Source organism: Chiloscyllium punctatum, unplaced genomic scaffold (assembly GCF_047496795.1).
Source record: "Chiloscyllium punctatum isolate Juve2018m unplaced genomic scaffold, sChiPun1.3 scaffold_1662, whole genome shotgun sequence".
Classification (NCBI taxonomy): domain Eukaryota; kingdom Metazoa; phylum Chordata; class Chondrichthyes; order Orectolobiformes; family Hemiscylliidae; genus Chiloscyllium; species Chiloscyllium punctatum.
Window position 1 is genome coordinate 10978 of NW_027311396.1, and position 17961 is coordinate 28938.

Below are 17961 nucleotides of genomic sequence, written 5' to 3' on the forward strand. Positions count from 1 at the left end.
CTTTTCTGAACCTGCACCAGCTGAATAATATCATTCCTACAACTGGGCTACCAGAACTGGACATAATATTCCAGAATCGGCCTCATCAATGTCCTGAAAATTTTAAAATTAACGTCCCAACGAGTGTATACTAAAGACTAAGTAATGAAGGGAAGTAAGTTAAATGCCTTTGAACCATCCTGTCTGTTTGTGATGCAAACTACAAGGAATTATGTACCTGCATCCCTAAATTCCGTGATCTCCAACACGACGTAAAGCCCTGCTCCTTTTGCTGTACCAAAATGGAATACCTTCCATTTATCCAGATTGAACTCCATGTTACATTTTTCAGTCCAACGACTCATTGGATTAAGATCCTTTTGAATCTTAGATAATCTTCTTCATTGTCTACAATTCTGATGTCGCCTGCAAACCTACGAAGCACGTCTGCTGTGAGTTCCACTGCTTTCTCATATAGATCAATGATTCATATTTACTTGCAGTGGCCGTATTTTAGCTGAGTGCAGATCATACAACAGTTAATCATGCAGTTAACCATGAGGAAGAAAGCCGCAGACTACAGGGTGAAAGCAATTCATTCCAGGGAAGTGGGCGAAAGTGAAGTTAAATCAAACTTCAAACCAGCCGCCCACGCTCCAGTTGTGGCACTCAGCTGTCTCAGCAAGATGCACTGTAGATTGCTGTTATTATGAACGGGAACAAATTTTCCCTTCTGCCCCGCCTTTGACCAGGAGCACTCCCAACCACTGAATTGCTTGCGCCTCTAAACCGTCATAGAAATACCGTGCATTCTCCGGTTGTGTCACTGGAGCCATCGAGTATCTCTGCGACCTCATTCCCATCCCGATTTCAAGTTGGATCTTCGTGACTGCGCCACTCGGTTCCTCTGATTCTGGGGCTGGGAACTGGGACTATGTGGCAGCAGTGGTTACTGCCTTCTGTGGGGAGCTGGTGAAGGAGCCGATGTTAAACTGCATTGCTATTGCAGCATATATTTCAACAAAAGCTCCACTGTCTCCGGAGTCTTTGATGTTTTAGAGAAATCTATTTGCCTCAGCCTTCAGCATATTAATGATGGAATCACCACAGCCACTTGGGGCACTGAAGTTAAACGCCGGCCCATTCTGAGTTCCCACATGTCTGGCACTGTTCGGTAAGCACTGATATTGTGCATTTGGTGCTCTGCCTAACATTTCTTATGATACTGTACTTATTGCTGCCTTTGTGTGTGCTCATCTGTGGGGTGCTGTGATCGTATAGTGGTTAGTACTCTGCGTTGTGGCCGCAGCAACCTCGGTTCGAATCCGAGTCACGGCAGCAATCGCTCTATTTGCCCCAGTCTTTTGTGAAACACAAAGGAATTCGTTGTTTTAACATGGCAATTTTCTCCAAAGTGATTACTTTTTCCTTCAAGTTCTGCTCGCTCACAGCTCTGTGTTTCAGAATTCAAATCCACCCGTTCTCAGAGATTTCTTCCCTCCTACGATCACTAACCGAACTTTCCATCCCATACCCCATTTCATTAATTTGGGGATGCAGGTGTTGGACTATGGAGTACAAAGTTAAAAATCACCCAACACCAGGTTATGATCTTACAGCTTTAATTGAAGCACTAGCTTTCGAAGCGCTGTTCTTTCATCATGTTTTTGTGGAGTCATTTCCTATTTCATTGAGGCACTGCAGAATCTAACACTGACTCTCCCATTGATACCGATCAGTCTGTGTGGCTGCGGTCACTGTTACTGGGTGAACGTGCCCCAACCCCACCACCGGGACCTACAGATCATTTGATCCATTTGGTTACCGCTGTTGTGAGATCAATACTCATGTAGAAGCTTTTACCGACATGGACCAGAGATTATTGTGGGGTGGAGTGGGTTGGGGCGGTCAAGCTCAGGAAAATGGCACAGGACAGTCTCGGGGAAAAGCGACTTCACTGGAAAAGATCAGTATCTCCGCTTTTCTGCAATGGCCGAGCGCTATTACCACTGACCACTGGACTGTTTATTCAGAAACCACGGACTCGGGTTTGACTCCGACTATGCTAGGTGGTAGAATTTGGATTCAATAAATATCTGGAAATACGAATCTAATAGCTCCTGTTAATCTATCGCCAATTGTTGAAAAAAACAAAACCATTTGACGTCATTTAAGGAACGTAACTGCCATTCTTACCTGTTTGGGCCTCCATGTGACTCCAGACTCACTGCAATACGGTTGAATCTCAACTACCCACGGTTGAATCTCAACTACCCGCTGTGCAATTAGGGACAGCAATAAATACTTCCGAGCCAGCGACACCCTCATACTGTAACAGTATCGTAAAAAAAAGTTCATTCGGTTCCAGCTAGATTACTGTGTGCAGTCCTGCAACTCACAGAAGAGCATGGATGTTATCGCACTGGGAATATTGCAGGAGTGATTTACTGGGATATTGTCTGGGCTGAAGAATTTCAGTTGTGAGGAGAGATTGGACAAACTGGGGTTGTTTGTCGCCGAGCAGACGAGATTGGAGAAGACATGACTGAGATGTACAAAATAATGAGGGATATGGATAGGATAGACTGAAAGAAGCGTTTCTTATTGATGGAGGGATCGAACACTGGGGCCAAGAGATTTCGGGAAAAGGCAGAAAAGTTTGAGTAGATTTGTGGAAATGGTCAGAGAGGCGGAAATCGTTCTAACCTGAAGAAAAAGAGATGTGAATTTGTGATGGCAAAACATATAAGACTATGTGCTAAATCATGGAAAACTTGATTCAGGTCGTTAAGCAGTTGTGTTGGACAAGTGCGCCCACAGCAGGCTGAAGGGTCTCCTTCGATGTTGTTGTCCTCCACAGTATCGTGGTTACTGTCCCCGCCTGTCACAGGGTCAATTCTCCGCTGGGGGCATCGTAAAGGTTTGAAACCTGTCGCTCTGTTCCCCTCTGAAGGTTATTAATGCTTGGCCTTCCATTCTCGATTTTATATGTCACAGGAAGGACAGTGCTGTCTGAATCAGCTGGGGAAGGACTGCAGCTCCTGGGGAGAGAGAGTGTCAGTGAAAGTGCAAACACGTAAGTTCAGCAAACTGCATACTGTGTTTATGAAAACCATTATATAGAGTTGTTCCTGACTGATTAGTTTATTTAAAGCAGGAATCTGAGGAAGAAAACAGAGCAAACCCATTCAGATCTGAGTGCAGAACCATTTCCAGCAGCACTAATTAGGATGTACAGCGTAGAACCGCGTTTAGATGCATTGAATTCGGGTTGGTGGGCGCAACTTGCTTTCACTAGGTGGGATTACCAGTGTGTACAGCCATTACACATGATTCAAATAGTGTTCAATGTGATGGTACATTTGCTCAGTGGTTCTCACTGCTGTTAATTCTGTAGGTTAGGTGGATTGGCCATGTTAAATTGAGCTGATGTGTCCACGGAGCGAATTCAGTAAGTTAAGTGAATTATCCATGGGTAACGCAGTGATAAGGTCAGCAGTCACACGTTGCCAGGTTTTATTCCAACAGGTTTATTTGAAATCACAAGCCAGAGGCCTGCTGGGATAGAGAAGGGAGCTCGGTCTGGTTGAGATGCTGTTCAGAGTGTCCCTACAGACTCGATTGACTGAACTGTACTTTCTGCATAGTAGGGAATCTGCGATTCTATCAAAGAGGACACTGTCAGCGTTTACTGGGCTGCTAAGGCATTAGAGACGATGCTGATGGCGTTTAGTGGGGATGGAATTTTATTTATTTGTGTTTTGGAAAATTTGACACTGAACCAAGTAAAACTGAAAGGAAGTTTTCCAGAGTATTTGAGGTTTAAAGAGAGTAAATAGGTGGTAAATTCACTCTTTCAAGTTCGTATATTTCTGAACGTCAAGTTTTCAAAACCATCGATGTAGGACACAGAAATGATGGGAGCATCATTTCTGTCACTCAGAGAATCCACTTCCAAAATATTTGGAAAGGCACATTTTGAGACACACAAACAGTGAGTTTCACCAGGAGAGAGACAGCCTGTGTCAGGTAAAAGCGTAAAAGTGGGGTGGAAGGGGTAGAATGTTCGAGGAAACAATGTCTAATTTGGACGACTTTAGATGTAAAGAAATATCGGAAACGTATGCAGCTGAATAAGATTCAGCAAAAAAAGCTCAGAGTTTTGAAAGATTTATATTAATATTCCACATGAAGCAATATAAATGGAACAGAGCAGATTTTGTATATATTCAAGGAAAGCTATTCCATAATGAATAGGAAGTGATCCATCTCTTAGAGATCGATTTTCTGCTTTAATCCAATAGGTTAAAGATGGGAGGACAATCGCCATGATGTTGGGTTCATTTGAAACCCACTGAAATCTACCAAAGTAACTGAGCATCAAAACTGACATCTTGTTTTGTAGTTTAACCTTCTGTTTTTCTCATTAGTATTTTCTTTAAGCTGAAATAAATTCGGAGCAAAATTGAATGCAACATTAAACGTTCCAATCATATAAATCCAATTCACTTCCGATCATTGGAATGAACAGAGTGAAGTTGCAGCAAAATTAATAAAATGAAACCAACAACACTGCATTTCCGGGAACTTTACCCACTTCAGGTTCAGCCATATGAGAAAGTCCATCGAGCGAAAACATCACCTTCACTTCTCTCTCCATTTATACTTCTTCACGTGACAGAGAAACTGTCTGAAGAAATTATGCATCAAGACTAAATGTGTGTGTGAATGTGACAGGAATTTCATGTTTGCTGGTTCATTCTGAGACAGTTCCGACTCGGAATAAATCAAGGACAAGGTATTCCTTCCAAGGACGAGGTCAATTCCTTGGATTTTGCTGGTATTATTATTCTGCTGAAAGCAGAAACATAATGGTGTGGATTTGATTCCGCTCAGGGAATTTCTTATCCCCTCGGTGCCCCGTATGTAATCTTGATGTGGTCACATGTGAGCCCCTTTGCCATGGGCTGATGTGGCCCAGAGGTGAAGGCGGCGGTTTGCTCTTCCATTGCGCATGTGTGGATTTGAATCCGACTCTCGCTGTTACTTCTATCAAACGCAGCTGTGGTTTCCCTTTGTGCCTCGCGTCTTTAGTGTACATTGGATGGAGAATCTTGCTCTTGCCCTTCATTGCACCGGAGATTTGTGATAAATCAATACCTCATCAAAGTTGTAATTAAGCAATTTGTTTCTGTTATAAGTTAAATTGGGATAATGAAAAAGAGTGCAACGTTTCTTTCCTCCTGTCATTCCATCTTGACTGTCTATGAATTTACATCGAATGAAAGGGGAACAAATAAGGAGAGATCAGGTGCAATAGTTTATCCAGTGGGATTGTGAATTTTAATGTAACACTCCACACAAAGTTCTGATCAGTATTTTAAACAGTCAATTAAATTGGAAATGCAGAAAACTTTTCCAATGAAACAAATCATTCCTTCTTTCACAACTTTTTGCTTTGTGACTTTTACCGCAATCGATCATCCAGCCTGATCACGAAGTTGGCAACAATATAAGATCTACGAATTTTCTTGAGCAATGACAGCGTCTGCACATACCCATCTGTGGTGTGCATATTTCTTGTTCATCAGTTTATGAGCCTAGTTCCTGATGTGTCTGATCAGTTTGATAAACCTTTTATATCACTTCATCCCATCCCTCAGAATTCTAAACTTATCAATAAAATAAGGCGTTACATCAAATGATATAGGATTGAAAGTCGGCCATTCAGCCCATCGAGTCTTCTCCACCATTCAACGAACTCATGGCTGATCTGATAATCTTCACCTCCATTCTCCTGCGTAACCTCGAGAATGCTTCATCCACTTTCTGGTTAAATATCTGTCTGGCACAGTTTGAAAATACACAATAAATCAGCCTCAACAATAGTTTCAGGAAAGAGTTCCAACAGAATCACTGGGCCCTGAGCAAAGAAATTCCTCCTCATTTCTGAATTAAATAGGCAATATCTAATTCTGAGTTCATGTCCTCTGGTGCTCTACTCATACCAGAGGGAAAACCATCTGCCCGTATCTGCCCTGTCAAGATCCCACGAATATTGAAAGTTTATAATTGATATTATGTGATTATAGAGCTCCATTTTATACAGGGTTGGCACCATGTTTGTAAATCCCTGCTGTCTCTTATAGCGTCCTTACATATTATTAAGGCAGGTGGAGACCTTTTTTTGTGAGGCAACGGTTGAAATTTCAAGCACAGACAAGAATTGGAACTTGAAATCAGCTAGCGATTGGAATCAGATTGGTCCACACAAGGACGAAATAGAGTAATTATAAATCTGACAAATGAGGACCTAATCATATTCCATTGACATTCAATGGCTTTACTGTAACCTAATTCCCCTGTGTCATCGTTTACGGAGCTAGAGTTTGGGAAAAACGGATTGAGAACGGCTATATAAACACTTTCACAACAAAAACATGTCCGTTGGTACACAGTTTCGGATTGTAAACTCAACTCATTGCTCGGTGAATCCTACATCGTTTGCAAGGTCCAAATGAGATGTGGAACAGAACTCTCTCCATTTGTCGAGATGGGAGTGACTTCAAAAACATTTAAGGAACTGGACACCATCCACGACAATGCAGTCACTTGATTGTACCCGATTCAATGCCTGAATATTCATTCCCTTCACCATTAAGGCACAATAGCAGCAGAGTGCACCAACTACACAATGCACTGGAGTAAATCATCCGAGAATTTTTGACCGAACATTCAAAGCTGAACAGCTGTACTAACTAACAGAACAAGGTTGGAACATTCAACGAAACGCCACCATTTGCAAGTTCCCCTCCAAGGCCAATAGCAGCCTGACTTTGAACGGAATCACTGATAAACTCATTGAGTGGTGAATCAGTCTTGATGGGCAAAGTTGCATACTTCAGCCCTCCATCTTTAATCTGAAAACTTAATAAATGTTGATTAATGCAGTGACCACACTTCTGCTCCGACCTTTAGGTATTCCCTAAACTGGCGTTTGCTAAAGTTCTACTAGCTGAAACATTCTGTGGTCAACAACAGAAAAATCCAAATTCCCTCTCAATCAACTTATTCCCCTCAAGATGAAAGTGGTGCTGGAGAAACACAGCAAGTCCGTCAGCATCTGAGGAAAAATAAACGTTTCGGGCAAAGGCCCTTCATCAGGAATGAGACAGTCTATAGGGTGGAGAGATAAATGGGAGGTCGTGGGTTTGAGGAGTAGGTCGCTGAGAGTGCAGTAGGTGAATAGAGGTGGGGGTTGACGGTGATATGTCAGAGAGGAAGGTGGAATGGATAGGTGGGAATGAAAATACACAGGTGGGGCAGGTCAGGAGGACGGTGCTGAGCTGGAAGGTCAGAACTGGTGTCAGATGAGGGAGTGGGAATGAGGAAACTAATGAAGTCCACATTGATGCCATGGGGTTCAAGGGTCCCAAGGAAGAAGATGAGGCATTGGGTAGTGAGGGAGTGGCGAGGGGGTGGCTCAGGACCTGCATATCTTCAGGAGAGTGGGAGGCGAAGTTGAAATGTTTGGCCATAGGTTAGTGGAGTTGATTCTTGCAGGTATCCTGGAGATGTTCTTTGAAGTGCTCTGTCAGAAGATATCCGGTCTACCCAATTTAGAGGTGACCGCATCCGGAACAGCAGATACAACAAATGACATCTGTGGAAGTGAAGGTGAACCTTTGATGGATGTAGAAGGCTCCATTGGAGCCTTGGACAGAGGTGAGGGGTACGATGTGGGTTCAGGTTTTGCAATTCCTTCGGTGGCAGAGGAAGGTGCTGGGAGCGAATGGTGGGTCACTTGAGGGCATGGGTAGGCACGAAGGGAAAGGTCTCTGAGGAAAACGAATGGGTTTGGGGAGGGAAATATATCCCTGGTGGTGGGGTCAATTTAGAGGTAGTGAAAATGTCGGCAGATGATGTGATGTTTGCAGAGATTGGTGGAATGGAACTTGAGGAACTTCCTCGTGTCCTTCATCTGTACTTGTTGTGTTTGGAGATAAGGGGTTCATGGTTGGACGTGCAGGTCATGGATGAGATGCGTTAGAGGGCATCTTCAACCAAATGGGAGGGAAAGTTTCGGTATTTAAAGAAGGTCATCTGTTGTGTTCGGTTGTGGAACTGGCCCTCTTGGAGCAGATGTGGCAGAGGCGGAGGAGTTTGGAATACAGGATAACATTGGTGCAGGAGGTGCAGTGGGAGGAGTTGAAGTCCAGATAGCTGCGAGAGTCAGTGGGTTTCTAAAAAAACATCAGTAACACTGACCTCCAGGATATGTTTCACTCCCTACCCCTATCCACTTTCCGCAAAGACTATTCCCTCCATGACTACCTAGTCAAGTCCACGCCCACCAATGACCTACGCTCCCCTCCCAGCACCTTCCTCTGCCACCACAAGAATTGTAAAACCTGCGCCCACACAACCCCACCTCTGCCCTCTGCCCAAATAAGCCTTCCACATCCATGAAAGATTCATCTGCACTTCCACACATGCCATTTATTGCATCCGTTACACCCGATGCAGTTTCCTCTACAGTGGGGCCACCAGACACCTTCTCGCAGATCACTTCAAAGAACATCTCCAGGACACCGGCAACAATCAACCCCAACGCCCAGTGACCGAACACTTGTACTCCCCCCTCCGCCACCCTCCCGAGGACATGCAGGTCTTGGGCCTCCTCCACCGCCATTCCCACACCACCTGACGCCTAGAGGAAGAACGTCTCATCTTCTGCCTCATGACAGTTAACCCCATGGCATCAATGTGGATTTCACCAGTTTCCTCATTTTCCCCCCGCCTCCCACCTTACCCTAGTTCCAACCTTCCAGCTTGGCACCGTCCTACTGACCTGTCCCACCTGTCTATCTTCCTTCATACCGATCCACTCAAACCTCTTCTCCGAACTAACACTCTTATCTCCACCTCCATCCACCTATTGCTGTTTCAGCTAAATTCTCCCAAACCCCACCCCACCCATTTACCTCCCCAACCTCGAGGCTCCCAGCCTTCTTCCTGATGAAGGCCTTTTGCCCAAAACGCCTTTTTTTTCTGTGACTCGGATGCAGCCTGACCTGCTGTGCTTCTTCAGCACCACTCTCATCTTGACTCTGATCTCCAGCAGCTACAATACGCACGTCCGTCCAACTAATTCCCCTGCCCATTGACCTTCAGCGATCATGAATGTCCACTCCAAGATCTCTTTGTCTGTCTACACCACACAGAATACTCATTGCTATTGTTTCTTCTCCCCAATTTCGTTCGCACTCATTGGTCTGAATTCAATGCAATTCGCCATTTTTCCTTTCCATCTTATTGATACATCCCTGCAGTCTCTATCATTCCTTGTCATAGTCAACTACACGACCAATTGTTAAATCATCAGCAAACCTCTGAATCATGGCTCCGACAACTATGTCTAAATCATTGGTCTACATTAAAAAACAGTGGAACTCCACTGCAAACACACATACAAACATGATTCATTGCTGGTTGGGGTTAACAGCTGCGATAACAGCAGAATCGGCCTCCTGCTGTTATTTGTAAACTTGCTGTTCACTCTGTCAGTTGTTCTCCAGAGTGATCACTTCTCACATATGGGTGTGATGAGTGGCCTGTGCGCATTGTGACTGAGCAAGTGAGTTTACACCTCAGTGGGTAATTGAATCCCTTCCTGCAGTCACCCCATGGCCCTGACTTCTTGGCGTTGCGGGTATCCTTTTGTCTACTTAGTTTGATAAACAGTTGAATTCGAGTCCACACAGGCACGATTCCCATTTCCCCGTTGTCCATATATTTTTGTGCTTCCTTATTTTCCCACGAAAGGTTGTTATGATTGGTTTGAAGACTATTAGTTCTTCATTCTTAATTCGCCTTGAACTTAGTCAGGGAGAATTTATGATGAACCACATTGTTGTGGGTCTTGAGTCACATGTTGACAGGAATCGTTATGGTCGGCAGATTTCCCTTTCAAAGGGACATGAATGAATGAGTATTCAGCAATGTAATGTTATTGTCTCTGTTCCTGAGATTGGGTTCATTTTCCAGATTTTTTTCATCGGATTTAAATAACAGCAGCTGCCACGTTCCAGTCTCCAAAGATTACTAGCTCAATATATCGCCGCTGCACAATCAACTCCCTGCTGCATTTCTTCATTCAAAGAATGACATTGTCAATTTAGATTATCCCAGACTGAGAGAGTATCCTATGCGTTCCTGTGTTAGAATGGAAGCAATGTACAATGGATTGGAGTGTTTACTGGAGCAAGAGAATGATGTGGAGACGGTGTGAGCAAAATCAGTTCTTACGATCAAAGTAACAAAATACCACTTTGTTGAGGAAATCTCTTTGAATGCTTTCAATACATCAGCCACTCACTTAAGGCTTCAGTAAGCTTCCTCTGAGCCAATCCTCAGTGCTGGTTAATGCTGCTGCTGAATCTTAATATAATAACTTGAGACCAAGATGCCCTTCCACCTCGCCTTTGACCAGAAGCACTCCCATCCTCAGCATTTCACACGCTTAAATAAATAGACAATGTCGTTTCACTGGTGTCGGGGAGTCCAGATTGGAGGGCATAGATTTAGGTTGAGATGGGAAAGATATAAAACAGACCTAAGGGGTAACTTTTTTATACAGAGGGTTGTGCGTCTATGGAATAAGCTGCCAGAGGAAGTGTTGGATGCTGGTACAATTGCAACATTTCAAAGGCATTTGGATGAGTATAGGAATAGGAAGGGTTTGGAGGGATATCGGCTGGGTGCTGGCAGGTGGGACTAGATTGGGTTGGGATATTTGGTCGGCATTGACGGGTCGGACCAAAGAGTCTGTTTCCATGCTGTACATCTCTATGACTCAATGACCACACCTTTACCAATCATGTCACTGATGCCACAGAATAGCTTCACGTGCTCATTTCCTCCCGCACTTCCGGGTTGATATTAGCGGACGTGCCACAAAGTTTGCCTGATTCTGGTTATATGAACAGGGGTTATGTTACTGACTGCAGCAATGGGTACCTCCTTGTGTGGGTAAGTTAGTGAAGCAAAATTTTAAAACTCATTGCTATTGAAACATACATTGCACCAATATCTCGCACTATCCTCTGAAACTTTCTGTTTCTTGAAATCCATCAAACTCAGTCTTCAACAGGCAGTCTGATGGAACCACCACAACGTCTGAGGATATCGAATTTAAAATTCAGCCAATTCTGAATTCCCACATACCTCCTGCCCCTCGCCTAATATTATTGTTGTGCATCTGCTTCTCTTCCTAACATATATTCTATCACTGTAATTATTGTTGTTTTTAAACGCGTGTCTCTGCATGACTCAGTGATGGTTTCAATGATAAAATATTCTGCATTGTGGCCGCAGTAAGCTCGTATGAATCCGAGTCACTGCATTTTATTCCTTAGACTCATGCAGAGGAAGCACAGAAAGAAATTAGTTTATTTTACTTGAAAACATTCTCAGACATTATGATTACTTTGCCAACAAACCCCTCTCACACACACACATCTCTGCGAGTCATATATCAGGATTTAGACTCACCCCTTCTCAGAGTCTTTCCTCCCTCCCGCAATCACTTAGGTCTTTTACGTTCCCCCTCCCATTTCCCTTACAATCATTTTCACATTGACCCGGTTCAGTTGGTGTTGTTGCGCTCACTGTTGCTGGGTGACCACGCCCAAGTCTCACCATCGGGACCTTCAAACCAGTTGATCCATTCGGATACCCCGGGTGTGAGATCAATCCTCATGTGGCTGCTTTCACTGAAATGAGCCAGCGATTATTGAAACATCAGGCTCAGGAAAAGGGCACAGGGCAGCATTGAGGAAAATAAACTTTATTTTAAAAAAAACACCAGATTTTGTCGAATTGCGCATCATTTATTTCACTTGTTCATTCGGCTCAAGTGAGACCAATGTGTGTAGCTATGCAATTTATATTAGAGCAGGGATGTGATAGCATTTGAAACGATGCAGGGGAGATTTGGTAAGTTATTGTCTGGGCTGAAGAAGTGAGATTGGACAAAGTAGAGTTGTTTTTCATTGAGCAGAGGAGATTGTGGGGGGCATGATTAAGATGTAAAAAAGAACTGAGGGATATGGATAGAGTAGACTGAAATACATGTTACACTTTGATGGAGGCTTCGATCACGGTTGGCCATCGAGTCAAGGTCAGAGGCGGCAAGATTAGAGTGATGTAGAAAACCGTTTTCAAACAGTGGGTGGTTGAAATCTGGAATCCAGTATCTGCAAGACTCGGAGAGGCAGAAATCCCCATAACCTTCCAAAATATTCCGATTGGAATTTGGGATGCCAAGACATACAAGGCTATGGGTCAAGTTATTTGAAATGGAGTTTGGACAGTTCAGTGATTGGTATTAATAGCTGTCCTTCCATTCTCGAAGGGACATTTCACAGGAAGAACTATTCTGTTTTAATCAACGTGGGGAGTACTACTGCTCCCGCGGAGAAGAGTGACAGCGATAGTGCAAACACGTGACTTCTGCAAGCTGTACCTAGTGTCAGTGTTGGAATGAAAATCATTAAATACTTTTGCTCTGTAGTGAGCTGTTTTTAGAGCAGGTAGCTCAGGAAGATATACATTCTGCCCTTTCCCACTAGCCCATACCACTGAATACCGGCACTATGCAGGAAACTTTCTTTCTGTACGCCATCGTCCAATCCTTCTTGACCTCCAGCACTTCACAATATGGCATATTTCACGAAATCCAAGAAGGTGTAATGCTGATCGTTTATGATGTCTCTCCTCACTGTGAAAGGTTCATTGATTTATCTGCCCATCAGTCAATTTATCAAACAGATTTTCCAGCTCACAATGTGATCTCGTCCAGACTGGGGAGAGAAAAACAGAGCGGGTGACAAACATGTGTCCACCTATGTTCTATCTGGAAGCAAAAAAAAAGACCATGAGCTTCCAGGTTCCTGTCACTGCATCACCCCACTGTGTTCCCATGTCTCCATTTCAGTTTGGTCTCCTGCAGACCTCCCGCATTGCACAGCGCGAGTTGAAAGAGCGGCACGTCATTTCCTGCTGAGAGACTGTGCAATCTTCAATACCCAGTATCGAGTTCAATTATTTTAGATACTGTACACCTTCTTACACGTTCCTGCCCCACCTACACATATCATTCTTTCCAAAGGTGGATGGTTTGGCTCGGAAATCTCTCCCAGATGCACTAAACCTGCTGATTTTGTTCAGATATTTCTGCTTTTCTTTGGATAATTTTGTTCTGTTCTGATTGACAGCCTTCGGGAAACGTGTGTTTGCACTGGAGGGTGGTCAGAGGAGATTTACCAAGGTGGTGCCTGAGCTCGACCATTCCTCCTGCAAAGATAAGCGAAAGTGAGGGCTGCAGCTGCTGGAGCTCAGAGTCGACAGTGTAGTGCTGCAAAATCACAACACATAAGACAGGATCTGAGGAGCAGAAGAATCCATGTTTCGGGCACAAGCCACCGCTATTTCATTACCAGCCGATGCCTGGACGAAGAACGTCTCATATTTCACCTTAGGACCCTGCAACCAGACGGGATAAATCTGTATTTCAACAGCTTCCTCATTTCGCCTCCCCATCATTATCCCAGTCCCAATTAGCCACTGCTCTCTGGACACGTCCATCAATCCCTCCTCTGAATTATCACATTCTCCCTCACCTTCATCCACTTTCCCATCACCTGACCAATAACCCCATTCATCTCCCTCAATCTCGACTCAAAATCTTCATTCCTGATGAAGGGCTTATGACCGAAACATCGATTCTCCTGCTCCTCGGATGCTGCCTGACCTGCTGTGCTTTTAAAGCACTCCACTCTCCCCACTGCAAAGCTCGACTGGGGCTCTTTATCTGAGAGCGGAGAAAGCTGAGAGAGGAATTTACTAACGTGCACAGAAAGGGGATAGATATGTGTGACAGGAAGAAACTTCTTATGGGAAGTGTTAATAACCAGGGCTATAGATGAAATGCAAGAGAGGGGATATTCAGAGAAGATTTAGGAAGAATGTTTACATCCTGAGAGTGTTATTTGTGTAGACCTCACTCTTTGAACGTGTGGTGTCTTCAGGAGTATTCGGCCGTACACTTTAGGAGCTAGAGCATGCACGGATAAGGACTAGTTACTGGAAAGTGAGGCGAGGATAAACAGATGTTTGATGAAAGACTTGAACACCATAACTTTGGGTGCAGTAGAATGGAGGCTAGCGCAGCTCTGTGGCACAATGAGAGACGTGTTGGACATCGACTGCATTGTTAAGATTGCGATTCAAAGTTTGTGGGCTTGAGTCCCACCAGAATCGGAGTTTAGTTCGGATTTCAGCTGAATCAATGATTGTTCCACTGACTCATCATCAGTTCCCATTGTCTGGAATTCTCGTCCCTGCTCCTGACCAGAGAAGTTTCCTCACTTTCTGGGTGGTGAGTTTTGAAGGAATCGTATCATTTGAAATATGATCAGCCCAGAATCGGCTGTTCTTTCATAAAACCCCCACTGCAGAAGCCCACTGTCTCTAAACACATTTCCCTCCCACAGTTACACAGAGGTTTTCGGTTTATTCAGTGTCTTTTTCCCTTTGGGCGACAGGTTGTTGTGGATGGGCTGGGAAAAGACATTGACGTGTTCGGTCAGCCATAAGGATATCAAATGGCGGGGAAGCTCTGGCGGGTGTAATGGCCCCCTCCTATTCCTCTCTGTCTGTGCTGTTTCTGACAGAGGGTTTTAAACAATAACATGATGAGGACTCTGTGAATCTACACCACGGAATACCAAGGTCCTCCCCTTTATCCCACTACTCCCAGCTGGAATACACAGCTCCTGTTGTAGCTTTAGGTCAGACGGTGGAGGGTTCTCCCAGGCGCTCTGTTAGACTGCATGCTCCTTCACACAGGTTTCCAACTGGACACATGGAGCAAACGGCCGTGTAGATATTGGGGATTCAGGGACAGATTTCCCCTTTGCCTGGCTAGAGTTCTGGCCGCAGTAATAAACATGAATTTGGGACATTCAGTATCTTACCCTGGATTCTTATCACTTTAAAATGTAAACTGAAATTTAATTTACTCTTCGATAACATTCTTATATCTTCAATATTCACGAAAACTGTGCAACATGTCCTTGGATGTAGCCATGGTGAAGTTTGGTGATGACTGCAGTATGTTTCATGTTGTCGGTAGGAACTTGCAGAAGGAAGTTCGGGAAGTGTCGATGAATCGAATTCTGTGCCAAATTGAAGCCGACCCAATGAGAAGCCCTGCGACATCGATAATGTCACATTGTAAACAACGCAGGGACCCACAGAAACCCAGTTTTAAATCCCATTTTTCTGTGTCCCGGTTCCTGAACCTGATGCTCGAAAAGTCACAGGTCCATATCAGTTCCTCCTCTTCTGCCTTAGCATTAATTCCAGAACTGCAGCAAAAGTAGAACAGGCGGGTCGAAGGTCCCAGAGGTACGAGTAGGGCACTTTGTGGGCTTGCTGCCGGTGGGCTCCAGTGGAGCAACTGATCAGCGCTTGGTACTGAACAGTGTGTTAAAATGACGCAGTTGTAATTTCAATCCTTATCTAAAGCTTCTTTTCCTGACGTTGATCAGGAATTGTTGGAACATCAGACTGAAGTTTAGTTGAAGAGTAATGTCAAATAAAGCAGAATCTATTCGAAAACGCCAGTTTCTGATTTGTGGGATTTTTCTGTCTTTGGGAAGGGTGTCAATTATTAACCGTAAACCTGCACATATTCCCGGTATGATTATCCATCTGTGGATCGAGAAACAGAGGTGATATTTTAGTTTGATGACCTTTTTCAAATCTCTGACACTGCACTGGATTACATTCTTGAAAAGGCTGTTCAACTCGTTTCATATCATCCTGTTTGGTGCAAACTCACACAGCTCATTCAACCATTCGAAAGGAATTAGATTTATCTCTTTGGGTAGATTGAATGTTGTCAGCGTATCTGTTAAATTCATGACAAATTGTTTTGCTGCTGTGTGGAACAGAGGGTTCCAACAGGAATAAGGATGATTCTTGTCGCTGGATTTTTCGGACAGAGATCAGTGAGAATTAAATGGACTCAGTCCCGTTACTGGTCATTGTGAACAAACGTTCAAGGCAACAGATGACAATGATAATGATGTTTGACATTGACAGGTCCATTCCTACTCACTAGAATCACATTGTATTACAGATCACGTGAGCGGAGGAGTTGATGTCCCTGATGGCAACCTGAGACAGTGCGACAATTAATCCCATGTTGTTAGTCTCACTCTATCCCATAAACCAGTTAGCAACGGACTGAGCTAACCGGCTCCCATTTAATGCAAAGCTAAAACAAACAGCTCAGTACATTAACAATTTGTAGTAGTTCACGTCGAACCAGCTGCTACACCTTTCAACATCACCAGCTCTTCTTTCACTTAACATGTTCAGTTGCAGGTGTTATGCAATTCCTTTCTGATGAACGCTAAACAATTCGTGAGTGTGTCACCTTTGCCTCCCCATCCAGGCAGCCCAGAATCCCTGTCCCTGTTAAATTCGCTCGTTGTGTGCCTGCACGTGGTTTTTCAACTATTCTGGGATCATCTTCTGTAATGATTTTTTTCTTTCTGAATAATCAATTCCGATACATGGATACAAAAAAAAATCGAATTCGGCCAATCAGTTAAAATTATGCCCCAATCAAGTTTGAATTAGATATTTTTACAATGTTAAAACCAATGAAACGATCCGGCGTTTTGTGGGACAAATATCGGACATTTTGAACAGTTATCCAGAGCGGCAAAGAACACCAAAGAGAGCAGCTAAAATACCAAGAGATCGAGAATGTTATTAAAATCTCCAAGAGGTGCCTATCTGGAGAAATAGATTGCATAGAAAAAAAAACAATAACACCGACCTGGATAAAAAATCTACAGAGGAAGATACAAAGAGAAGATTCGACAACTAGCTGGTTTTTAAAACTGATTTTTTCTAAAATGTTAATGGGCTCGGGGTTGGGGAAGGTGTTGTAGAGCAGAAGGTTAAAGACCGATTGAGAGAAAATGAGTTAAAAGTAGTTATAAGTTGATTATTCTCTGTCAAATGTTAAAAAAAACAATAACGTTGTTATTTTTAACTTTAAATGGTGATTTTTGGGATCGTTGTCTGCCTCTTGAATTTTAACAGAATACAGCACGGCGTGAATCCTTTCTGTTTTGCTGATTGACATTAGAGAGGGGTTTACCTCGTCACCAAACACCAGTTTCTGTGGTTGCTTTGTTGTTTCGCTCATTTGTGCATTTTGCCTCATTAACGATTTTGAAGTTGTCCCCTCTACACAAAACGTCCGTGCTTTTGTACCATTGTACAAGAGGTGCAGTGTGTCTAAGCGACAGGACCCCCGACAATAACATTCGACGCTGATTCAATCTATCTATCCTGATATTGATCCAGGAAACAGCACTGCGCTCTCTCCTCGAGTCTGGAAAACACAGATAATGTTACATCCCGCTCTCAAGGGGGCTTCTCATTCCATTGCTTTCAAGTCCTCACAAAACCCGTTTCAACAGATTTTGTCACTGAGTCATTTCTTTGTTTGTGTTCAAATCCTGTGAGCAGAGGATCCCAGTTGGAGGGTGCTGAGCCCAGAACCCAGAGGGCTGACCATATTCTGTGCACTGTAGTCTGCTGTTCATCCTTTCACTAACAGCAGGTAGACGTATTTATGCTCTGCAAATTTTCACGCCTGTTTTAAGAAACAAGATAAACATTTCCTGGTTCCTGCTTTTGTTGTCACACAGACCAAGATTGTAAATGCTGGGAACATGCACTGGCCGAGACTGTTTGCTCTCCCACATCCGTTTTCTCCCCAGCAGGTGTCCAGATGATGGTCTAAATCGCTTTCTTCTGTTCCCTGTCACTCTGGAATGATGTGAGCTGTGAAATCTGTTCTCTGCACTGGGGGTAACGTGATAAAGCTTACAC

At 43.8% G+C, this 17961-nt stretch overlaps 1 non-coding gene across 1 annotated transcript; it reads left to right on the forward strand.

Annotated features, from left to right (window-relative positions):
* The first annotated feature begins 1245 nt into the window (after positions 1-1245).
* On the forward strand, positions 1246-1317 carry trnah-gug (transfer RNA histidin (anticodon GUG)). The gene has a single exon. It is a non-coding gene; the product is annotated as a tRNA-His (tRNA).
* The last annotated feature ends 16644 nt before the right edge of the window (positions 1318-17961 follow it).